Source organism: Hyla sarda, chromosome 2, assembly GCF_029499605.1.
Source record: "Hyla sarda isolate aHylSar1 chromosome 2, aHylSar1.hap1, whole genome shotgun sequence".
NCBI lineage: Eukaryota > Metazoa > Chordata > Amphibia > Anura > Hylidae > Hyla > Hyla sarda.
In genome coordinates, this window is record NC_079190.1 from 181,216,880 (window position 1) to 181,242,156 (window position 25,277).

The 25,277-nt window shown below is 49.4% G+C and overlaps 11 non-coding genes across 11 annotated transcripts; all 11 read left to right on the forward strand.

The window, feature by feature from the left end:
- On the forward strand, positions 1-72 carry TRNAC-GCA (transfer RNA cysteine (anticodon GCA)). The gene has a single exon. It is a non-coding gene; the product is annotated as a tRNA-Cys (tRNA).
- A 2,682-nt stretch (positions 73-2,754) lies between these two features.
- TRNAC-GCA (transfer RNA cysteine (anticodon GCA)) lies at positions 2,755-2,826 on the forward strand. The gene has a single exon. It is a non-coding gene; the product is annotated as a tRNA-Cys (tRNA).
- Positions 2,827-6,590: 3,764 nt separating this feature from the next.
- Positions 6,591-6,662, forward strand: TRNAC-GCA (transfer RNA cysteine (anticodon GCA)). The gene has a single exon. It is a non-coding gene; the product is annotated as a tRNA-Cys (tRNA).
- A 2,664-nt stretch (positions 6,663-9,326) lies between these two features.
- TRNAC-GCA (transfer RNA cysteine (anticodon GCA)) lies at positions 9,327-9,398 on the forward strand. Its single transcript has one exon. It is a non-coding gene; the product is annotated as a tRNA-Cys (tRNA).
- A 1,745-nt stretch (positions 9,399-11,143) lies between these two features.
- TRNAC-GCA (transfer RNA cysteine (anticodon GCA)) lies at positions 11,144-11,215 on the forward strand. Its single transcript has one exon. It is a non-coding gene; the product is annotated as a tRNA-Cys (tRNA).
- A 2,093-nt stretch (positions 11,216-13,308) lies between these two features.
- TRNAC-GCA (transfer RNA cysteine (anticodon GCA)) lies at positions 13,309-13,380 on the forward strand. The gene has a single exon. It is a non-coding gene; the product is annotated as a tRNA-Cys (tRNA).
- Positions 13,381-15,539: 2,159 nt separating this feature from the next.
- Positions 15,540-15,611, forward strand: TRNAC-GCA (transfer RNA cysteine (anticodon GCA)). Its single transcript has one exon. It is a non-coding gene; the product is annotated as a tRNA-Cys (tRNA).
- Positions 15,612-18,857: 3,246 nt separating this feature from the next.
- Positions 18,858-18,929, forward strand: TRNAC-GCA (transfer RNA cysteine (anticodon GCA)). The gene has a single exon. It is a non-coding gene; the product is annotated as a tRNA-Cys (tRNA).
- A 2,150-nt stretch (positions 18,930-21,079) lies between these two features.
- Positions 21,080-21,151, forward strand: TRNAC-GCA (transfer RNA cysteine (anticodon GCA)). The gene has a single exon. It is a non-coding gene; the product is annotated as a tRNA-Cys (tRNA).
- A 1,699-nt stretch (positions 21,152-22,850) lies between these two features.
- On the forward strand, positions 22,851-22,922 carry TRNAC-GCA (transfer RNA cysteine (anticodon GCA)). The gene has a single exon. It is a non-coding gene; the product is annotated as a tRNA-Cys (tRNA).
- Positions 22,923-24,570: 1,648 nt separating this feature from the next.
- TRNAC-GCA (transfer RNA cysteine (anticodon GCA)) lies at positions 24,571-24,642 on the forward strand. Its single transcript has one exon. It is a non-coding gene; the product is annotated as a tRNA-Cys (tRNA).
- Positions 24,643-25,277: the final 635 nt, after the last annotated feature.

Consider the following 25,277-nt stretch of genomic DNA (forward strand, 5'->3'; position numbering starts at 1 on the left):
GGGGGTATAGCTCAGTGGTAGAGCATTTGACTGCAGATCAAGAGGTCCTTGGTTCAAATCCGAGTGCCCCCTAACACATGCATGCTTTTTTTTCCTCTGTGCAGTTGCTCTGTGTGCCAAAACAGGCCAAGACCATGGTCGCCGCATATGCCTGACAAGCAGCTCCCACGGCATAGTGGTTAGAGCAGCCACCTTGGAGCGAAGAGGTTGTGAGTTCGAATCCTGTCAAGACCCTGAAGATGGCAGCTGTTAAAAGAGATGGATCGTGAGAACCTGGGATGTCTGGTGGATTGGAAGATATTGGTGCATGGATGGACTGAGGCGAGGTGTATGTCAAGGAGAGCAGTTGTCGAGGTAAGTGGTTGGAGGAAGGTGTAGTTGTGGGGCATTGTGGAAGGTGGACTGAGGCGAGGAGGATGTCAAGGAGAGCAGTTGTCGAGGTAAGTGGTTGGAGGAAGGTGTAGTTGTGGGGCATCGTGGAAGGTGGACTGAGGCGAGGAGGACGTCAAGGAGAGCAGTTGTCGAGGTGAGTGGTTAGAGGGCGTTGCGGAGGAAGGTGTAGTTGTGGGGCATCGTGGAAGGTGGTCCACTGCCTGGAATGGAGGATTCTAGGTTGGGGATCTGCCAAAAGTGGTGTTGTGTCTGTCGAAGCATGTGGGATGTTGAAAATAAAAAGATGGGGGATTTTATTTGCCTTTTTTTTTTTTTTTTTTTTTTTTTATCAAGAAAACCTCCTCTGCAATCCACCATTGCCTCCAACCCTTCACACCAACTACCACTACTGCCTCCACACCAACTACCACCACTGCCACCAGCCCTTCACACCAATTACCGGGACCACTCACTTCCACACCAACAACCTTCTTCCTATGGAACCTTCCCACCCACACCACCACCACTCATGGGATTGGAAGATATCGGTGCATGGATGGACTGAGGCGAGGTGGATGTCAGGAAGAGCGGAATGGAGAGCAATGTCCCTGAAGACCCTGGAGCATGTCGCTGGATGGACTGAGGCGAGGAGGATGTCAAGGAGAGCAGTTGTCGAGGTAAGTAAGTGGTTAGAGGGCGTTGCGGAGGAAGGTGTAGTTGTGGGGCATCGTGGAAGGTGGTCCACTGCCTGGAATGGAGGATTCTAGGTTGGGGATCTGCCAAAAGTGGTGTTGTGTCTGTCGAAGCATGTGGGATGTTGAAAATAAAAAGATGGGGGATTTTATTTGCCTTTTTTTTTTTTTTTTTTTTTATATCAAGAAAACCTCCTCTGCAATCCACCATTGCCTCCAGCCCTTCACACCAACTACCACTACTGCCTCCACACCAACTACCACCACTGCCACCAGCCCTTCACACCAATTACCGGGACCACTCACTTCCACACCAACAACCTTCTTCCTATGGAACCTTCCCACCCACACCACCACCACTCATGGGATTGGAAGATATCGGTGCATGGATGGACTGAGGCGAGGTGGATGTCAGGAAGAGCGGAATGGAGAGCAATGTCCCTGAAGACCCTGGAGCATGTCGCTGGATGGACTGAGGCGAGGAGGATGTCAAGGAGAGCAGTTGTCGAGGTAAGTAAGTGGTTAGAGGGCGTTGCGGAGGAAGGTGTAGTTGTGGGGCATCGTGGAAGGTGGTCCACTGCCTGGAATGGAGGATTCTAGGTTGGGGATCTGCCAAAAGTGGTGTTGTGTCTGTCGAAGCATGTGGGATGTTGAAAATAAAAAGATGGGGGATTTTATTTGCCTTTTTTTTATATCACGAAAACCTCCTCTGCAATCCACCATTGCCTCCAGCCCTTCACACCAACTACCACCACTGCCTCCACACCAGCTACCACCATTGCCACCAGCCCTTCACACCAACTACCACCCAGGAACCGGGACCACTCACTTCCACACCAACAACCTTCTTCCTATGGAATCTTCCCACCCACACTCACATACCAGCTACCACAGCCATCCACACCAGAGCTCCTTCTCCAACACCTTATGGGTGCCCAACCATCAACCACTTCACACACACACACACACTCCTCCGCTTCCACACTATGCTGCCACAATTTCTCCAAACGAGCTTCAGGGTGTTCACAGGACTTGAACTCACAACCTCTCTGCTCCAAGGCAGCAGCTCTAACCACTAGACCATGAGAGCTTCATGGAAACTAGCAAGGATGACTGTGGTCTTGGCCTGTTTTGACAAAATCATTTTTTTCCCCACCGGTTCATATACATTTGACTGGGATAGTACAGGCAAGCCGAGAGCTAGTTCGGACTTAGCTTCGAATCCCCCCTCTGTGCGGTTACCCTGGCAAGCCATGTGTTGCGGGGGTATAGCTCAGTGGTAGAGCATTTGACTGCAGATCAAGAGGTCCTTGGCTCAAATCCGAGTGCCCCCTAACACACATTTTTTTGCTTTACGACTTAACCATATCCTACATATGTAGTGGTGGTGGTGGGGGGGAGGCGCCATAGGAAGAAGGTTGTTGGTGTGGAAGTGAGTGGCCCTGGGTGGTGGGCTGAAGGGCTGGAGGCAGTGGTGGTAGTTGGTGTGAAGGGCTGGAGGCAACGTTGAGGTACAAACAAGCCACATGTTGTGGGGCTGAAGCTCAGTGGTAGAGCATTTGACTGCATGTAAAGAGGTCCGAGTGCCCGTAACACACATTTTTTTTCTTTACAAGCTTAACCGTATCCCACATATGTAGTTTATTGCAGAAAATTAAAAATGTTGAGGTACAGATGAGCTGCATGTTGCGGGGGTATAGCTCAGTGGTAGAGCATTTGACTGCAGATCAAGAGGTCCTTGGTTCAAATCCGAGTGCCCCCTAACACATGCATGCTTTTTTTTACAGCTTAACCACATCCTACATATGTTGTTTATAGCAGACCCCCACTAGCTTTACACTGCAAGATTTTGGTCGCCTCATCCAGTTGATGAGCAGCCACCCTGGAGCGCAGAGGTTCAAGAGGTCCTTGGTTCAAATACAAATGCCCGCTAATGCACAATTTTTTCTTGGTGGGGCATTGTGGTCAGACAGAAAAGAACCATACAACTTCCTCTGTAGTATAAAGCAGCTGATAAGAGTAAAGAGCTTTAAATACAAGTCATTTACTAATCTGTCTAACTTTTTGGCACCAGTTAATTTAAAAAAAAAAAATTGACACACGAGTATCCCTTTAAGATCTACGAATGTAACTCTTTGATCTTTTTGTGGTTTGACAAAACTTACATCTAAGTTACATTTATAGATTGAACCCACCACCTTCACACTGTAAGGTGGCAAGGCTAACCACTTAGCATTCAGAGATCTTGACATAGCCAGTTGAGAGCTAGCTCCACCTTAGGTTGGAGTCCCCCCCCCCCCCTTTCCTCTGTGCAGTTGCTCTGTGTGCCAAAACAGGCCAATACCTTGGTCGCCGCATATGCCAGACAAGCAGCTCCCACGGCATAGTGGTTAGAGCAGCCACCTTGGAGCGAAGAGGTTGTGAGTTCGAATCCTGTCAAGACCCTGAAGATGGCAGCTGTTAAAAGAGATGGATCGTGAGAACCTGGGATGTCTGGTGGATTGGAAGATATCGGTGCATGGATGGACTGAGGCGAGGTGGATGTCAAGGAGAGCAGTTGTCGAGGTAAGTGGTTGGAGGAAGGTGTAGTTGTGGGGCATTGTGGAAGGTGGACTGAGGCGAGGAGGATGTCAAGGAGAGCAGTTGTCGAGGTAAGTGGTTGGAGGAAGGTGTAGTTGTGGGGCATCGTGGAAGGTGGACTGAGGCGAGGAGGACGTCAAGGAGAGCAGTTGTCGAGGTGAGTGGTTAGAGGGCGTTGCGGAGGAAGGTGTAGTTGTGGGGCATCGTGGAAGGTGGTCCACTGCCTGGAATGGAGGAGTCTAGGTTGGGGATCTGCCAAAAGTGGTGTTGTGTCTGTCGAAGCATGTGGGATGTTGAAAATAAAAAGATGGGGGATTTTATTTGCCTTTTTTTTGTTTTGTTTTGTTTTTTTTATCAAGAAAACCTCCTCTGCAATCCACCATTGCCTCCAACCCTTCACACCAACTACCACTACTGCCTCCACACCAACTACCACCACTGCCACCAGCCCTTCACACCAATTACCGGGACCACTCACTTCCACACCAACAACCTTCTTCCTATGGAACCTTCCCACCCACACCACCACCACTCATGGGATTGGAAGATATCGGTGCATGGATGGACTGAGGCGAGGTGGATGTCAGGAAGAGCGGAATGGAGAGCAATGTCCCTGAAGACCCTGGAGCATGTCGCTGGATGGACTGAGGCGAGGAGGATGTCAAGGAGAGCAGCTGTCGAGGTAAGTAAGTGGTTAGAGGGCGTTGCGGAGGAAGGTGTAGTTGTGGGGCATCGTGGAAGGTGGTCCACTGCCTGGAATGGAGGATTCTAGGTTGGGGATCTGCCAAAAGTGGTGTTGTGTCTGTCGAAGCATGTGGGATGTTGAAAATAAAAAGATGGGGGATTTTATTTGCCTTTTTTTTTTTTATATCAAGAAAACCTCCTCTGCAATCCACCATTGCCTCCAGCCCTTCACACCAACTACCACTACTGCCTCCACACCAACTACCACCACTGCCACCAGCCCTTCACACCAATTACCGGGACCACTCACTTCCACACCAACAACCTTCTTCCTATGGAACCTTCCCACCCACACCACCACCACTCATGGGATTGGAAGATATCGGTGCATGGATGGACTGAGGCGAGGTGGATGTCAGGAAGAGCGGAATGGAGAGCAATGTCCCTGAAGACCCTGGAGCATGTCGCTGGATGGACTGAGGCGAGGAGGATGTCAAGGAGAGCAGTTGTCGAGGTAAGTAAGTGGTTAGAGGGCGTTGCGGAGGAAGGTGTAGTTGTGGGGCATCGTGGAAGGTGGTCCACTGCCTGGAATGGAGGATTCTAGGTTGGGGATCTGCCAAAAGTGGTGTTGTGTCTGTCGAAGCATGTGGGATGTTGAAAATAAAAAGATGGGGGATTTTATTTGCCTTTTTTTTATATCACGAAAACCTCCTCTGCAATCCACCATTGCCTCCAGCCCTTCACACCAACTACCACCACTGCCTCCACACCAGCTACCACCATTGCCACCAGCCCTTCACACCAACTACCACCCAGGAACCGGGACCACTCACTTCCACACCAACAACCTTCTTCCTATGGAATCTTCCCAACCATAGCCAGGAAGCCAACGGGCTTCCCATAGCCAGTTGAGAGCTAGCTCCACCTTAGGTTGGAGTCCCCCCCCCCCCTTTCCTCTGTGCAGTTGCTCTGTGTGCCAAAACAGGCCAAGACCTTGGTCGCCGCATATGCCTGACAAACAGCTCCCACGGCATAGTGGTTAGAGCAGCCGCCTTGGAGCGAAGAGGTTGTGAGTTCGAATCCTGTCAAGACCCTGAAGATGGCAGCTGTTAAAAGAGATGGATCGTGAGAACCTGGGATGTCTGGTGGATTGGAAGATATCGGTGCATGGATGGACTGAGGCGAGGTCGATGTCAAGAAGCATGTGGGATGTTGAAAATAAAAAGATGGGGGATTTTATTTGCCTTTTTTTTTTTTTTATATCAAGAAAACCTCCTCTGCAATCCACCATTGCCTCCAGCCCTTCACACCAACTACCACCACTGCCTCCACACCAGCTACCACCATTGCCACCAGCCCTTCACACCAACTACCACCCAGGAACCGGGACCACTCACTTCCACACCAACAACCTTCTTCCTATGGAATCTTCCCACCCACACTCACATACCAGCTACCACAGCCATCCACACCAGAGCTCCTTCTCCAACACCTTATGGGTGCCCGACCATCAACCACTTCACACACACACACACACACACTCCTCCGCTTCCACACTATGCTGCCACAATTTCTCCAAACGAGCTTCAGGGTGTTCACAGGACTTGAACTCACAACCTCTCTGCTCCAAGGCAGCAGCTCTAACCACTAGACCATGAGAGCTTCATGGAAACTAGCAAGGATGACTGTGGTCTTGGCCTGTTTTGACAAAATCATTTTTTTCCCCACCGGTTCATATACATTTGACTGGGATAGTACAGGCAAGCCGAGAGCTAGTTCGGACTTAGCTTCGAATCCCCCCTCTGTGCGGTTACCCTGGCAAGCCATGTGTTGCGGGGGTATAGCTCAGTGGTAGAGCATTTGACTGCAGATCAAGAGGTCCTTGGCTCAAATCCGAGTGCCCCCTAACACACATTTTTTTGCTTTACGACTTAACCATATCCTACATATGTAGTGGTGGTGGTGGGGGGGAGGCGCCATAGGAAGAAGGTTGTTGGTGTGGAAGTGAGTGGCCCTGGGTGGTGGGCTGAAGGGCTGGAGGCAGTGGTGGTAGTTGGTGTGAAGGGCTGGAGGCAACGTTGAGGTACAAACAAGCCACATGTTGTGGGGCTGAAGCTCAGTGGTAGAGCATTTGACTGCATGTAAAGAGGTCCGAGTGCCCGTAACACACATTTTTTTTCTTTACAAGCTTAACCGTATCCCACATATGTAGTTTATTGCAGAAAATTAAAAATGTTGAGGTACAGATGAGCTGCATGTTGCGGGGGTATAGCTCAGTGGTAGAGCATTTGACTGCAGATCAAGAGGTCCTTGGTTCAAATCCGAGTGCCCCCTAACACATGCATGCTTTTTTTTCCTCTGTGCAGTTGCTCTGTGTGCCAAAACAGGCCAAGACCATGGTCGCCGCATATGCCTGACAAGCAGCTCCCACGGCATAGTGGTTAGAGCAGCCACCTTGGAGCGAAGAGGTTGTGAGTTCGAATCCTGTCAAGACCCTGAAGATGGCAGCTGTTAAAAGAGATGGATCGTGAGAACCTGGGATGTCTGGTGGATTGGAAGATATTGGTGCATGGATGGACTGAGGCGAGGTGGATGTCAAGGAGAGCAGTTGTCGAGGTAAGTGGTTGGAGGAAGGTGTAGTTGTGGGGCATTGTGGAAGGTGGACTGAGGCGAGGAGGATGTCAAGGAGAGCAGTTGTCGAGGTAAGTGGTTGGAGGAAGGTGTAGTTGTGGGGCATCGTGGAAGGTGGACTGAGGCGAGGAGGACGTCAAGGAGAGCAGTTGTCGAGGTGAGTGGTTAGAGGGTGTTGCGGAGGAAGGTGTAGTTGTGGGGCATCGTGGAAGGTGGTCCACTGCCTGGAATGGAGGATTCTAGGTTGGGGATCTGCCAAAAGTGGTGTTGTGTCTGTCGAAGCATGTGGGATGTTGAAAATAAAAAGATGGGGGATTTTATTTGCCTTTTTTTTTTTTTTTTTATCAAGAAAACCTCCTCTGCAATCCACCATTGCCTCCAACCCTTCACACCAACTACCACTACTGCCTCCACACCAACTACCACCACTGCCACCAGCCCTTCACACCAATTACCGGGACCACTCACTTCCACACCAACAACCTTCTTCCTATGGAACCTTCCCACCCACACCACCACCACTCATGGGATTGGAAGATATCGGTGCATGGATGGACTGAGGCGAGGTGGATGTCAGGAAGAGCGGAATGGAGAGCAATGTCCCTGAAGTCCCTGGAGCATGTCGCTGGATGGACTGAGGCGAGGAGGATGTCAAGGAGAGCAGTTGTCGAGGTAAGTAAGTGGTTAGAGGGCGTTGCGGAGGAAGGTGTAGTTGTGGGGCATCGTGGAAGGTGGTCCACTGCCTGGAATGGAGGATTCTAGGTTGGGGATCTGCCAAAAGTGGTGTTGTGTCTGTCGAAGCATGTGGGATGTTGAAAATAAAAAGATGGGGGATTTTATTTGCCTTTTTTTTTTTTTTTTTTTTTATATCAAGAAAACCTCCTCTGCAATCCACCATTGCCTCCAGCCCTTCACACCAACTACCACTACTGCCTCCACACCAACTACCACCACTGCCACCAGCCCTTCACACCAATTACCGGGACCACTCACTTCCACACCAACAACCTTCTTCCTATGGAACCTTCCCACCCACACCACCACCACTCATGGGATTGGAAGATATCGGTGCATGGATGGACTGAGGCGAGGTGGATGTCAGGAAGAGCGGAATGGAGAGCAATGTCCCTGAAGACCCTGGAGCATGTCGCTGGATGGACTGAGGCGAGGAGGATGTCAAGGAGAGCAGTTGTCGAGGTAAGTAAGTGGTTAGAGGGCGTTGCGGAGGAAGGTGTAGTTGTGGGGCATCGTGGAAGGTGGTCCACTGCCTGGAATGGAGGATTCTAGGTTGGGGATCTGCCAAAAGTGGTGTTGTGTCTGTCGAAGCATGTGGGATGTTGAAAATAAAAAGATGGGGGATTTTATTTGCCTTTTTTTTATATCACGAAAACCTCCTCTGCAATCCACCATTGCCTCCAGCCCTTCACACCAACTACCACCACTGCCTCCACACCAGCTACCACCATTGCCACCAGCCCTTCACACCAACTACCACCCAGGAACCGGGACCACTCACTTCCACACCAACAACCTTCTTCCTATGGAATCTTCCCACCCACACTCACATACCAGCTACCACAGCCATCCACACCAGAGCTCCTTCTCCAACACCTTATGGGTGCCCGACCATCAACCACTTCACACACTCCTCCGCTTCCACACTATGCTGCCATAATTTCTCCAAACGAGCTTCAGGGTGTTCACAGGACTTGAACTCACAACCTCTCTGCTCCAAGGCAGCAGCTCTAACCACTAGACCATGAGAGCTTCATGGAAACTAGCAAGGATGACTGTGGTCTTGGCCTGTTTTGACAAAATCATTTTTTTCCCCACCGGTTCATATACATTTGACTGGGATAGTACAGGCAAGCCGAGAGCTAGTTCGGACTTAGCTTCGAATCCCCCCTCTGTGCGGTTACCCTGGCAAGCCATGTGTTGCGGGGGTATAGCTCAGTGGTAGAGCATTTGACTGCAGATCAAGAGGTCCTTGGCTCAAATCCGAGTGCCCCCTAACACACATTTTTTTGCTTTACGACTTAACCATATCCTACATATGTAGTGGTGGTGGTGGGGGGGAGGCGCCATAGGAAGAAGGTTGTTGGTGTGGAAGTGAGTGGCCCTGGGTGGTGGGCTGAAGGGCTGGAGGCAGTGGTGGTAGTTGGTGTGAAGGGCTGGAGGCAACGTTGAGGTACAAACAAGCCACATGTTGTGGGGCTGAAGCTCAGTGGTAGAGCATTTGACTGCATGTAAAGAGGTCCGAGTGCCCGTAACACACATTTTTTTTCTTTACAAGCTTAACCGTATCCCACATATGTAGTTTATTGCAGAAAATTAAAAATGTTGAGGTACAGATGAGCTGCATGTTGCGGGGGTATAGCTCAGTGGTAGAGCATTTGACTGCAGATCAAGAGGTCCTTGGTTCAAATCCGAGTGCCCCCTAACACATGCATGCTTTTTTTTACAGCTTAACCACATCCTACATATGTTGTTTATAGCAGACCCCCACTAGCTTTGCACTGCAAGATTTTGGTCGCCTCATCCAGTTGATGAGCAGCCACCCTGGAGCGCAGAGGTTCAAGAGGTCCTTGGTTCAAATACAAATGCCCGCTAATGCACAATTTTTTCTTGGTGGGGCATTGTGGTCAGACAGAAAAGAACCATACAACTTCCTCTGTAGTATAAAGCAGCTGATAAGAGTAAAGAGCTTTAAATACAAGCCATTTACTAATCTGTCTAACTTTTTGGCACCAGTTAATTTAAAAAAAAAAAATTGACACACGAGTATCCCTTTAAGATCTACGAATGTAACTCTTTGATCTTTTTGTGGTTTGACAAAACTTACATCTAAGTTACATTTATAGATTGAACCCACCACCTTCACACTGTAAGGTGGCAAGGCTAACCACTTAGCATTCAGAGATCTTGACATAGCCAGTTGAGAGCTAGCTCCACCTTAGGTTGGAGTCCCCCCCCCCCTTTCCTCTGTGCAGTTGCTCTGTGTGCCAAAACAGGCCAAGACCTTGGTCGCCGCATATGCCTGACAAGCAGCTCCCACGGCATAGTGGTTAGAGCAGCCACCTTGGAGCGAAGAGGTTGTGAGTTCGAATCCTGTCAAGACCCTGAAGATGGCAGCTGTTAAAAGAGATGGATCGTGAGAACCTGGGATGTCTGGTGGATTGGAAGATATCGGTGCATGGATGGACTGAGGCGAGGTCGATGTCAAGAAGCATGTGGGATGTTGAAAATAAAAAGATGGGGGATTTTATTTGCCTTTTTTTTTTTTTTTTTATATCAAGAAAACCTCCTCTGCAATCCACCATTGCCTCCAGCCCTTCACACCAACTACCACCACTGCCTCCACACCAGCTACCACACCAGCTACCACCATTGCCACCAGCCCTTCACACCAACTACCACCCAGGAACCGGGACCACTCACTTCCACACCAACAACCTTCTTCCTATGGAATCTTCCCACCCACACTCACATACCAGCTACCACAGCCATCCACACCAGAGCTCCTTCTACAACACCTTATGGGTGCCCGACCATCAACCACTTCACACACACACACACACACACACACACACACACACACACACACACACACACACACACACACACACTATGCTGCCACAATTTCTCCAAACAAGCTTCAGGGTGTTCACAGGACTTGAACTCACAACCTCTCTGCTCCAAGGCAGCAGCTCTAACCACTAGACCATGAGAGCTTCATGGAAACTAGCAAGGATGACTGTGGTCTTGGCCTGTTTTGACAAAATCATTTTTTTCCCCACCGGTTCATATACATTTGACTGGGATAGTACAGGCAAGCCGATAGCTAGTTCGGACTTAGCTTCGAATCCCCCCTCTGTGCGGTTACCCTGGCAAGCCATGTGTTGCGGGGGTATAGCTCAGTGGTAGAGCATTTGACTGCAGATCAAGAGGTCCTTGGCTCAAATCCGAGTGCCCCCTAACACACATTTTTTTGCTTTACGACTTAACCATATCCTACATATGTAGTAGTGGGGCTGAAGCTCAGTGGTAGAGCATTTGACTGCATGTAAAGAGGTCCGAGTGCCCCTAACACACATTTTTTTTCTTTACAAGCTTAACCGTATCCCACATATGTAGTTTATTGCAGAAAATTAAAAATGTTGAGGTACAGATGAGCTGCATGTTGCGGGGGTATAGCTCAGTGGTAGAGCATTTGACTGCAGATCAAGAGGTCCTTGGTTCAAATCCGCGTGCCCCCTAACACATGCATGCTTTTTTTTACAGCTTAACCACATCCTACATATGTTGTTTATAGCAGACCCCCACTAGCTTTGCACTGCAAGATTTTGGTCGCCTCATCCAGTTGATGAGCAGCCACCCTGGAGCGCAGAGGTTCAAGAGGTCCTTGGTTCAAATACAAATGCCCGCTAATGCACAATTTTTTCTTGGTGGGGCATTGTGGTCAGACAGAAAAGAACCATACAACTTCCTCTGTAGTATAAAGCAGCTGATAAGAGTAAAGAGCTTTAAATACAAGTCATTGTATGACCTGGGATGTCTGGTGGATTGGAAGATATCGGTGCATGGATGGACTGAGGCGAGGTGGATGTCAAGGAGAGCAGTTGTCGAGGTAAGTGGTTGGAGGAAGGTGTAGTTGTGGGGCATTGTGGAAGGTGGACTGAGGCATTCAGAGATCTTGACATAGCCAGTTGAGAGCTAGCTCCACCTTAGGTTGGAGTCCCCCCCCCCCTTTCCTCTGTGCAGTTGCTCTGTGTGCCAAAACAGGCCAAGACCTTGGTCGCCGCATATGCCTGACAAGCAGCTCCCACGGCATAGTGGTTAGAGCAGCCGCCTTGGAGCGAAGAGGTTTTGAGTTCGAATCCTGTCAAGACCCTGAAGATGGCAGCTGTTAAAAGAGATGGATCGTGAGAACCTGGGATGTCTGGTGGATTGGAAGATATCGGTCCATGGATGGACTGAGGCGAGGTGGATGTCAAGGAGAGCAGTTGTCGAGGTAAGTGGTTGGAGGAAGGTGTAGTTGTGGGGCATTGTGGAAGGTGGACTGAGGCGAGGAGGATGTCAAGGAGAGCAGTTGTCGAGGTAAGTGGTTGGAGGAAGGTGTAGTTGTGGGGCATCGTGGAAGGTGGACTGAGGCGAGGAGGACGTCAAGGAGAGCAGTTGTCGAGGTGAGTGGTTAGAGGGCGTTGCGGAGGAAGGTGTAGTTGTGGGGCATCGTGGAAGGTGGTCCACTGCCTGGAATGGAGGATTCTAGGTTGGGGATCTGCCAAAAGTGGTGTTGTGTCTGTCGAAGCATGTGGGATGTTGAAAATAAAAAGATGGGGGATTTTATTTGCCTTTTTTTTATATCACGAAAACCTCCTCTGCAATCCACCATTGCCTCCAGCCCTTCACACCAACTACCACCACTGCCTCCACACCAGCTACCACCATTGCCACCAGCCCTTCACACCAACTACCACCCAGGAACCGGGACCACTCACTTCCACACCAACAACCTTCTTCCTATGGAATCTTCCCACCCACACTCACATACCAGCTACCACAGCCATCCACACCAGAGCTCCTTCTCCAACACCTTATGGGTGCCCGACCATCAACCACTTCACACACTCCTCCGCTTCCACACTATGCTGCCATAATTTCTCCAAACGAGCTTCAGGGTGTTCACAGGACTTGAACTCACAACCTCTCTGCTCCAAGGCAGCAGCTCTAACCACTAGACCATGAGAGCTTCATGGAAACTAGCAAGGATGACTGTGGTCTTGGCCTGTTTTGACAAAATCATTTTTTTCCCCACCGGTTCATATACATTTGACTGGGATAGTACAGGCAAGCCGAGAGCTAGTTCGGACTTAGCTTCGAATCCCCCCTCTGTGCGGTTACCCTGGCAAGCCATGTGTTGCGGGGGTATAGCTCAGTGGTAGAGCATTTGACTGCAGATCAAGAGGTCCTTGGCTCAAATCCGAGTGCCCCCTAACACACATTTTTTTGCTTTACGACTTAACCATATCCTACATATGTAGTGGTGGTGGTGGGGGGGAGGCGCCATAGGAAGAAGGTTGTTGGTGTGGAAGTGAGTGGCCCTGGGTGGTGGGCTGAAGGGCTGGAGGCAGTGGTGGTAGTTGGTGTGAAGGGCTGGAGGCAACGTTGAGGTACAAACAAGCCACATGTTGTGGGGCTGAAGCTCAGTGGTAGAGCATTTGACTGCATGTAAAGAGGTCCGAGTGCCCGTAACACACATTTTTTTTCTTTACAAGCTTAACCGTATCCCACATATGTAGTTTATTGCAGAAAATTAAAAATGTTGAGGTACAGATGAGCTGCATGTTGCGGGGGTATAGCTCAGTGGTAGAGCATTTGACTGCAGATCAAGAGGTCCTTGGTTCAAATCCGAGTGCCCCCTAACACATGCATGCTTTTTTTTCCTCTGTGCAGTTGCTCTGTGTGCCAAAACAGGCCAAGACCATGGTCGCCGCATATGCCTGACAAGCAGCTCCCACGGCATAGTGGTTAGAGCAGCCACCTTGGAGCGAAGAGGTTGTGAGTTCGAATCCTGTCAAGACCCTGAAGATGGCAGCTGTTAAAAGAGATGGATCGTGAGAACCTGGGATGTCTGGTGGATTGGAAGATATTGGTGCATGGATGGACTGAGGCGAGGTGGATGTAAAGGAGAGCAGTTGTCGAGGTAAGTGGTTGGAGGAAGGTGTAGTTGTGGGGCATTGTGGAAGGTGGACTGAGGCGAGGAGGATGTCAAGGAGAGCAGTTGTCGAGGTAAGTGGTTGGAGGAAGGTGTAGTTGTGGGGCATCGTGGAAGGTGGACTGAGGCGAGGAGGACGTCAAGGAGAGCAGTTGTCGAGGTGAGTGGTTAGAGGGCGTTGCGGAGGAAGGTGTAGTTGTGGGGCATTGTGGAAGGTGGTCCACTGCCTGGAATGGAGGATTCTAGGTTGGGGATCTGCCAAAAGTGGTGTTGTGTCTGTCGAAGCATGTGGGATGTTGAAAATAAAAAGATGGGGGATTTTATTTGCCTTTTTTTTTTTTTTTTTTTTTTTTTTAATCAAGAAAACCTCCTCTGCAATCCACCATTGCCTCCAACCCTTCACACCAACTACCACTACTGCCTCCACACCAACTACCACCACTGCCACCAGCCCTTCACACCAATTACCGGGACCACTCACTTCCACACCAACAACCTTCTTCCTATGGAACCTTCCCACCCACACCACCACCACTCATGGGATTGGAAGATATCGGTGCATGGATGGACTGAGGCGAGGTGGATGTCAGGAAGAGCGGAATGGAGAGCAATGTCCCTGAAGACCCTGGAGCATGTCGCTGGATGGACTGAGGCGAGGAGGATGTCAAGGAGAGCAGTTGTTGAGGTAAGTAAGTGGTTAGAGGGCGTTGCGGAGGAAGGTGTAGTTGTGGGGCATCGTGGAAGGTGGTCCACTGCCTGGAATGGAGGATTCTAGGTTGGGGATCTGCCAAAAGTGGTGTTGTGTCTGTCGAAGCATGTGGGATGTTGAAAATAAAAAGATGGGGGATTTTATTTGCCTTTTTTTTATATCACGAAAACCTCCTCTGCAATCCACCATTGCCTCCAGCCCTTCACACCAACTACCACCACTGCCTCCACACCAGCTACCACCATTGCCACCAGCCCTTCACACCAACTACCACCCAGGAACCGGGACCACTCACTTCCACACCAACAACCTTCTTCCTATGGAATCTTCCCACCCACACTCACATACCAGCTACCACAGCCATCCACACCAGAGCTCCTTCTCCAACACCTTATGGGTGCCCGACCATCAACCACTTCACACACACACACACACTCCTCCGCTTCCACACTATGCTGCCACAATTTCTCCAAACGAGCTTCAGGGTGTTCACAGGACTTGAACTCACAACCTCTCTGCTCCAAGGCAGCAGCTCTAACCACTAGACCATGAGAGCTTCATGGAAACTAGCAAGGATGACTGTGGTCTTGGCCTGTTTTGACAAAATCATTTTTTTCCCCACCGGTTCATATACATTTGACTGGGATAGTACAGGCAAGCCGAGAGCTAGTTCGGACTTAGCTTCGAATCCCCCCTCTGTGCGGTTACCCTGGCAAGCCATGTGTTGCGGGGGTATAGCTCAGTGGTAGAGCATTTGACTGCAGATCAAGAGGTCCTTGGCTCAAATCCGAGTGCCCCCTAACACACATTTTTTTGCTTTACGACTTAACCATATCCTACATATGTAGTGGTGGTGGTGGGGGGGAGGCGCCATAGGAAGAAGGTTGTTGGTGTGGAAGTGAGTGGCCCTGGGTGGTGGGCTGAAGGGCTGGAGGCAGTGGTGGTAGTTGGTGTGAAGGGCTGGAGGCAACGTTGAGGTACAAACAAGCCACATGTTGTGGGGCTGAAGCTCAGTGGTAGAGCATTTGACTGCATGTAAAGAGGTCCGAGTGCCCGTAACACACATTTTTTTTCTTTACAAGCTTAACCGTATCCCACATATGTAGTTTATTGCAGAAAATTAAAAATGTTGAGGTACAGATGAGCTGCATGTTGCGGGGGTATAGCTCAGTGGTAGAGCATTTGACTGCAGATCAAGAGGTCCTTGGTTCAAATCCGAGTGCCCCCTAACACATGCATGCTTTTTTTTACAGCTTAACCACATCCTACATATGTTGTTTATAGCAGACCCCCACTAGCTTTACACTGCAAGATTTTGGTCGCCTCATCCAGTTGATGAGCAGCCACCCTGGAGCGCAGAGGTTCAAGAGGTCCTTGGTTCAAATACAAATGCCCGCTAATGCACAATTTTTTCTTGGTGGGGCATTGTGGTCAGACAGAAAAGAACCATACAACTTCCTCTGTAGTATAAAGCAGCTGATAAGAGTAAAGAGCTTTAAATACAAGTCATTTACTAATCTGTCTAACTTTTTGGCACCAGTTAATTTAAAAAAAAAAAATTGACACACGAGTATCCCTTTAAGATCTACGAATGTAACTCTTTGATCTTTTTGTGGTTTGACAAAACTTACATCTAAGTTACATTTATAGATTGAACCCACCACCTTCACACTGTAAGGTGGCAAGGCTAACCACTTAGCATTCAGAGATCTTGACATAGCCAATTGAGAGCTAGCTCCACCTTAGGTTGGAGTCCCCCCCCCCCCCTTTCCTCTGTGCAGTTGCTCTGTGTGCCAAAACAGGCCAAGACCTTGGTCGCCGCATATGCCAGACAAGCAGCTCCCACGGCATAGTGGTTAGAGCAGCCACCTTGGAGCGAAGAGGTTGTGAGTTCGAATCCTGTCAAGACCCTGAAGATGGCAGCTGTTAAAAGAGATGGATCGTGAGAACCTGGGATGTCTGGTGGATTGGAAGATATCGGTGCATGGATGGACTGAGGCGAGGTGGATGTCAAGGAGAGCAGTTGTCGAGGTAAGTGGTTGGAGGAAGGTGTAGTTGTGGGGCATTGTGGAAGGTGGACTGAGGCGAGGAGGATGTCAAGGAGAGCAGTTGTCGAGGTAAGTGGTTGGAGGAAGGTGTAGTTGTGGGGCATCGTGGAAGGTGGACTGAGGCGAGGAGGACGTCAAGGAGAGCAGTTGTCGAGGTGAGTGGTTAGAGGGCGTTGCGGAGGAAGGTGTAGTTGTGGGGCATCGTGGAAGGTGGTCCACTGCCTGGAATGGAGGAGTCTAGGTTGGGGATCTGCCAAAAGTGGTGTTGTGTCTGTCGAAGCATGTGGGATGTTGAAAATAAAAAGATGGGGGATTTTATTTGCCTATTTTTTTTTTTTTTTTTTTTTTTTATCAAGAAAACCTCCTCTGCAATCCACCATTGCCTCCAACCCTTCACACCAACTACCACTACTGCCTCCACACCAACTACCACCACTGCCACCAGCCCTTCACACCAATTACCGGGACCACTCACTTCCACACCAACAACCTTCTTCCTATGGAACCTTCCCACCCACACCACCACCACTCATGGGATTGGAAGATATCGGTGCATGGATGGACTGAGGCGAGGTGGATGTCAGGAAGAGCGGAATGGAGAGCAATGTCCCTGAAGACCCTGGAGCATGTCGCTGGATGGACTGAGGTGAGGAGGATGTCAAGGAGAGCAGTTGTCGAGGTAAGTAAGTGGTTAGAGGGCGTTGCGGAGGAAGGTGTAGTTGTGGGGCATCGTGGAAGGTGGTCCACTGCCTGGAATGGAGGATTCTAGGTTGGGGATCTGCCAAAAGTGGTGTTGTGTCTGTCGAAGCATGTGGGATGTTGAAAATAAAAAGATGGGGGATTTTATTTGCCTTTTTTTTTTTTTTTTTTTTTATATCAAGAAAACCTCCTCTGCAATCCACCATTGCCTCCAGCCCTTCACACCAACTACCACTACTGCCTCCACACCAACTACCACCACTGCCACCAGCCCTTCACACCAATTACCGGGACCACTCACTTCCACACCAACAACCTTCTTCCTATGGAACCTTCCCACCCACACCACCACCACTCATGGGATTGGAAGATATCGGTGCATGGATGGACTGAGGCGAGGTGGATGTCAGGAAGAGCGGAATGGAGAGCAATGTCCCTGAAGACCCTGGAGCATGTCGCTGGATGGACTGAGGCGAGGAGGATGTCAAGGAGAGCAGTTGTCGAGGTAAGTAAGTGGTTAGAGGGTGTTGCGGAGGAAGGTGTAGTTGTGGGGCATCGTGGAAGGTGGTCCACTGCCTGGAATGGAGGATTCTAGGTTGGGGATCTGCCAAAAGTGGTGTTGTGTCTGTCGAAGCATGTGGGATGTTGAAAATAAAAAGATGGGGGATTTTATTTGCCTTTTTTTTTTTTTTTTTTTTTATATCACGAAAACCTCCTCTGCAATCCACCATTCACACCAACTACCACCACTGCCTCCACACCAGCTACCACCATTGCCACCAGCCCTTCACACCAACTACCACCCAGGAACCGGGACCACTCACTTACACACCAACAACCTTCTTCCTATGGAATCTTCCCACCCACACTCACATACCAGCTACCACAGCCATCCACACCAGAGCTCCTTCTCCAACACCTTATGGGTGCCCGACCATCAACCACACACACTTCACACACACACACACACACACACACACACACACACACACACACACACACACACTCCTCCGCTTCCACACTCTGCTGCCACAATTTCTCCAAACGAGCTTCAGGGTGTTCACAGGACTTGAACTCACAACCTCTCTGCTCCAAGGCAGCAGCTCTAACCACTAGACCATGAGAGCTTCATGGAAACTAGCAAGGATGACTGTGGTCTTGGCCTGTTTTGACAAAATCATTTTTTTCCCCACTGGTTCATATACATTTGACTGGGATAGTACAGGCAAGCCGAGAGCTAGTTCGGACTTAGCTTCGAATCCCCCCTCTGTGCGGTTACCCTGGCAAGCCATGTGTTGCGGGGGTATAGCTCAGTGGTAGAGCATTTGACTGCAGATCAAGAGGTCCTTGGCTCAAATCCGAGTGCCCCCTAACACACATTTTTTTGCTTTACGACTTAACCATATCCTACATATGTAGTGGTGGTGGTGGGGGGGAGGCGCCATAGGAAGAAGGTTGTTGGTGTGGAAGTGAGTGGCCCTGGGTGGTGGGCTGAAGGGCTGGAGGCAGTGGTGGTAGTTGGTGTGAAGGGCTGGAGGCAACGTTGAGGTACAAACAAGCCACATGTTGTGGGGCTGAAGCTCAGTGGTAGAGCATTTGACTGCATGTAAAGAGGTCCGAGTGCCCGTAACACACATTTTTTTTCTTTACAAGCTTAACCGTATCCCACATATGTAGTTTATTGCAGAAAATTAAAAATGTTGAGGTACAGATGAGCTGCATGTTGCGGGGGTATAGCTCAGTGGTAGAGCATTTGACTGCAGATCAAGAGGTCCTTGGTTCAAATCCGAGTGCCCCCTAACACATGCATGCTTTTTTTTACAGCTTAACCACATCCTACATATGTTGTTTATAGCAGACCCCCACTAGCTTTGCACTGCAAGATTTTGGTCGCCTCATCCAGTTGATGAGCAGCCACCCTGGAGCGCAGAGGTTCAAGAGGTCCTTGGTTCAAATACAAATGCCCGCTAATGCACAATTTTTTCTTGGTGGGGCATTGTGGTCAGACAGAAAAGAACCATACAACTTCCTCTGTAGTATAAAGCAGCTGATAAGAGTAAAGAGCTTTAAATACAAGTCATTTACTAATCTGTCTAACTTTTTGGCACCAGTTAATTTAAAAAAAAAAAATTGACACACGAGTATCCCTTTAAGATCTACGAATGTAACTCTTTGATCTTTTTGTGGTTTGACAAAACTTACATCTAAGTTACATTTATAGATTGAACCCACCACCTTCACACTGTAAGGTGGCAAGGCTAACCACTTAGCATTCAGAGATCTTGACATAGCCAGTTGAGAGCTAGCTCCACCTTAGGTTGGAGTCCCCCCCCCCCCTTTCCTCTGTGCAGTTGCTCTGTGTGCCAAAACAGGCCAAGACCTTGGTCGCCGCATATGCCTGACAAGCAGCTCCCACGGCATAGTGGTTAGAGCAGCCGCCTTGGAGCGAAGAGGTTGTGAGTTCGAATCCTGTCAAGACCCTGAAGATGGCAGCTGTTAAAAGAGATGGATCGTGAGAACCTGGGATGTCTGGTGGATTGGAAGATATCGGTGCATGGATGGACTGAGGCGAGGTGGATGTCAAGGAGAGCAGTTGTCGAGGTAAGTGGTTGGAGGAAGGTGTAGTTGTGGGGCATTGTGGAAGGTGGACTGAGGCGAGGAGGATGTCAAGGAGAGCAGTTGTCGAGGTAAGTGGTTGGAGGAAGGTGTAGTTGTGGGGCATCGTGGAAGGTGGACTGAGGCGAGGAGGACGTCAAGGAGAGCAGTTGTCGAGGTGAGTGGTTAGAGGGCGTTGCGGAGGAAGGTGTAGTTGTGGGGCATCGTGGAAGGTGGTCCACTGCCTGGAATGGAGGATTCTAGGTTGGCGATCTGCCAAAAGTGGTGTTGTGTCTGTCGAAGCATGTGGGATGTTGAAAATAAAAAGATGGGGGATTTTATTTGCCTTTTTTTTATATCACGAAAACCTCCTCTGCAATCCACCATTGCCTCCAGCCCTTCACACCAACTACCACCACTGCCTCCACACCAGCTACCACCATTGCCACCAGCCCTTCACACCAACTACCACCCAGGAACCGGGACCACTCACTTCCACACCAACAACCTTCTTCCTATGGAATCTTCCCACCCACACTCACATACCAGCTACCACAGCCATCCACACCAGAGCTCCTTCTCCAACACCTTATGGGTGCCCGACCATCAACCACTTCACACACACACACACACTCCTCCGCTTCCACACTATGCTGCCATAATTTCTCCAAACGAGCTTCAGGGTGTTCACAGGACTTGAACTCACAACCTCTCTGCTCCAAGGCAGCAGCTCTAACCACTAGACCATGAGAGCTTCATGGAAACTAGCAAGGATGACTGTGGTCTTGGCCTGTTTTGACAAAATCATTTTTTTCCCCACCGGTTCATATACATTTGACTGGGATAGTACAGGCAAGCCGAGAGCTAGTTCGGACTTAGCTTCGAATCCCCCCTCTGTGCGGTTACCCTGGCAAGCCATGTGTTGCGGGGGTATAGCTCAGTGGTAGAGCATTTGACTGCAGATCAAGAGGTCCTTGGCTCAAATCCGAGTGCCCCCTAACACACATTTTTTTGCTTTACGACTTAACCATATCCTACATATGTAGTGGTGGTGGTGGGGGGGAGGCGCCATAGGAAGAAGGTTGTTGGTGTGGAAGTGAGTGGCCCTGGGTGGTGGGCTGAAGGGCTGGAGGCAGTGGTGGTAGTTGGTGTGAAGGGCTGGAGGCAACGTTGAGGTACAAACAAGCCACATGTTGTGGGGCTGAAGCTCAGTGGTAGAGCATTTGACTGCATGTAAAGAGGTCCGAGTGCCCGTAACACACATTTTTTTTCTTTACAAGCTTAACCGTATCCCACATATGTAGTTTATTGCAGAAAATTAAAAATGTTGAGGTACAGATGAGCTGCATGTTGCGGGGGTATAGCTCAGTGGTAGAGCATTTGACTGCAGATCAAGAGGTCCTTGGTTCAAATCCGAGTGCCCCCTAACACATGCATGCTTTTTTTTACAGCTTAACCACATCCTACATATGTTGTTTATAGCAGACCCCCACTAGCTTTGCACTGCAAGATTTTGGTCGCCTCATCCAGTTGATGAGCAGCCACCCTGGAGCGCAGAGGTTCAAGAGGTCCTTGGTTCAAATACAAATGCCCGCTAATGCACAATTTTTTCTTGGTGGGGCATTGTGGTCAGACAGAAAAGAACCATACAACTTCCTCTGTAGTATAAAGCAGCTGATAAGAGTAAAGAGCTTTAAATACAAGTCATTTACTAATCTGTCTAACTTTTTGGCACCAGTTAATTTAAAAAAAAAAAATTGACACACGAGTATCCCTTTAAGATCTACGAATGTAACTCTTTGATCTTTTTGTGGTTTGACAAAACTTACATCTAAGTTACATTTATAGATTGAACCCACCACCTTCACACTGTAAGGTGGCAAGGCTAACCACTTAGCATTCAGAGATCTTGACATAGCCAGTTGAGAGCTAGCTCCACCTTAGGTTGGAGTCCCCCCCCCCCCCCCTTTCCTCTGTGCAGTTGCTCTGTGTGCCAAAACAGGCCAAGACCTTGGTCGCCGCATATGCCTGACAAGCAGCTCCCACGGCATAGTGGTTAGAGCAGACGCCTTGGAGCGAAGAGGTTGTGAGTTCGAATCCTGTCAAGACCCTGAAGATGGCAGCTGTTAAAAGAGATGGATCGTGAGAACCTGGGATGTCTGGTGGATTGGAAGATATCGGTGCATGGATGGACTGAGGCGAGGTCGATGTCAAGAAGCATGTGGGATGTTGAAAATAAAAAGATAGGGGATTTTATTTGCCTTTTTTTTTTTTTTTTTATATCAAGAAAACCTCCTCTGCAATCCACCATTGCCTCCAGCCCTTCACACCAACTACCACCACTGCCTCCACACCAGCTACCACCAGCCCTTCACACCAACTACCACCCAGGAACCGGGACCACTCACTTCCACACCAACAACCTTCTTCCTATGGAATCTTCCCACCCACACTCACATACCAGCTACCACAGCCATCCACACCAGAGCTCCTTCTCCAACACCTTATGGGTGCCCGACCATCAACCACTTCACACACACACACACACACTCCTCCGCTTCCACACTATGCTGCCACAATTTCTCCAAACGAGCTTCAGGGTGTTCACAGGACTTGAACTCACAACCTCTCTGCTCCAAGGCAGCAGCTCTAACCACTAGACCATGAGAGCTTCATGGAAACTAGCAAGGATGACTGTGGTCTTGGCCTGTTTTGACAAAATCATTTTTTTCCCCACCGGTTCATATACATTTGACTGGGATAGTACAGGCAAGCCGAGAGCTAGTTCGGACTTAGCTTCGAATCCCCCCTCTGTGCGGTTACCCTGGCAAGCCATGTGTTGCGGGGGTATAGCTCAGTGGTAGAGCATTTGACTGCAGATCAAGAGGTCCTTGGCTCAAATCCGAGTGCCCCCTAACACACATTTTTTTTGCTTTACGACTTAACCATATCCTACATATGTAGTAGTGGGGCTGAAGCTCAGTGGTAGAGCATTTGACTGCATGTAAAGAGGTCCGAGTGCCCGTAACACACATTTTTTTTCTTTACAAGCTTAACCGTATCCCACATATGTAGTTTATTGCAGAAAATTAAAAATGTTGAGGTACAGATGAGCTGCATGTTGCGGGGGTATAGCTCAGTGGTAGAGCATTTGACTGCAGATCAAGAGGTCCTTGGTTCAAATCCGAGTGCCCCCTAACACATGCATGCTTTTTTTTACAGCTTAACCACATCCTACATATGTTGTTTATAGCAGACCCCCACTAGCTTTGCACTGCAAGATTTTGGTCGCCTCATCCAGTTGATGAGCAGCCACCCTGGAGCGCAGAGGTTCAAGAGGTCCTTGGTTCAAATACAAATGCCCGCTAATGCACAATTTTTTCTTGGTGGGGCATTGTGGTCAGACAGAAAAGAACCATACAACTTCCTCTGTAGTATAAAGCAGCTGATAAGAGTAAAGAGCTTTAAATACAAGTCATTGTATGACCTGGGATGTCTGGTGGATTGGAAGATATCGGTGCATGGATGGACTGAGGCGAGGTGGATGTCAAGGAGAGCAGTTGTCGAGGTAAGTGGTTGGAGGAAGGTGTAGTTGTGGGGCATTGTGGAAGGTGGACTGAGGCATTCAGAGATCTTGACATAGCCAGTTGAGAGCTAGCTCCACCTTAGGTTGGAGTCCCCCCCCCCCTTTCCTCTGTGCAGTTGCTCTGTGTGCCAAAACAGGCCAAGACCTTGGTCGCCGCATATGCCTGACAAGCAGCTCCCACGGCATAGTGGTTAGAGCAGCCGCCTTGGAGCGAAGAGGTTGTGAGTTCGAATCCTGTCAAGACCCTGAAGATGGCAGCTGTTAAAAGAGATGGATCGTGAGAACCTGGGATGTCTGGTGGATTGGAAGATATCGGTGCATGGATGGACTGAGGCGAGGTCGATGTCAAGAAGCATGTGGGATGTTGAAAATAAAAAGATGGGGGATTTTATTTGCCTTTTTTTTTTTTTTTTTTATATCAAGAAAACCTCCTCTGCAATCCACCATTGCCTCCAGCCCTTCACACCAACTACCACCACTGCCTCCACACCAGCTACCACCAGCCCTTCACACCAACTACCACCCAGGAACCGGGACCACTCACTTCCACACCAACAACCTTCTTCCTATGGAATCTTCCCACCCACACTCACATACCAGCTACCACAGCCATCCACACCAGAGCTCCTTCTCCAACACCTTATGGGTGCCCGACCATCAACCACTTCACACACACACACACACTCCTCCGCTTCCACACTATGCTGCCACAATTTCTCCAAACGAGCTTCAGGGTGTTCACAGGACTTGAACTCACAACCTCTCTGCTCCAAGGCAGCAGCTCTAACCACTAGACCATGAGAGCTTCATGGAAACTAGCAAGGATGACTGTGGTCTTGGCCTGTTTTGACAAAATCATTTTTTTCCCCACCGGTTCATATACATTTGACTGGGATAGTACAGGCAAGCCGAGAGCTAGTTCGGACTTAGCTTCGAATCCCCCCTCTGTGCGGTTACCCTGGCAAGCCATGTGTTGCGGGGGTATAGCTCAGTGGTAGAGCATTTGACTGCAGATCAAGAGGTCCTTGGCTCAAATCCGAGTGCCCCCTAACACACATTTTTTTTGCTTTACGACTTAACCATATCCTACATATGTAGTAGTGGGGCTGAAGCTCAGTGGTAGAGCATTTGACTGCATGTAAAGAGGTCCGAGTGCCCGTAACACACATTTTTTTTCTTTACAAGCTTAACCGTATCCCACATATGTAGTTTATTGCAGAAAATTAAAAATGTTGAGGTACAGATGAGCTGCATGTTGCGGGGGTATAGCTCAGTGGTAGAGCATTTGACTGCAGATCAAGAGGTCCTTGGTTCAAATCCGAGTGCCCCCTAACACATGCATGCTTTTTTTTACAGCTTAACCACATCCTACATATGTTGTTTATAGCAGACCCCCACTAGCTTTGCACTGCAAGATTTTGGTCGCCTCATCCAGTTGATGAGCAGCCACCCTGGAGCGCAGAGGTTCAAGAGGTCCTTGGTTCAAATACAAATGCCCGCTAATGCACAATTTTTTCTTGGTGGGGCATTGTGGTCAGACAGAAAAGAACCATACAACTTCCTCTGTAGTATAAAGCAGCTGATAAGAGTAAAGAGCTTTAAATACAAGTCATTGTATGACCTGGGATGTCTGGTGGATTGGAAGATATCGGTGCATGGATGGACTGAGGCGAGGTGGATGTCAAGGAGAGCAGTTGTCGAGGTAAGTGGTTGGAGGAAGGTGTAGTTGTGGGGCATTGTGGAAGGTGGACTGAGGCATTCAGAGATCTTGACATAGCCAGTTGAGAGCTAGCTCCACCTTAGGTTGGAGTCCCCCCCCCCCTTTCCTCTGTGCAGTTGCTCTGTGTGCCAAAACAGGCCAAGACCTTGGTCGCCGCATATGCCTGACAAGCAGCTCCCACGGCATAGTGGTTAGAGCAGCCGCCTTGGAGCGAAGAGGTTGTGAGTTCGAATCCTGTCAAGACCC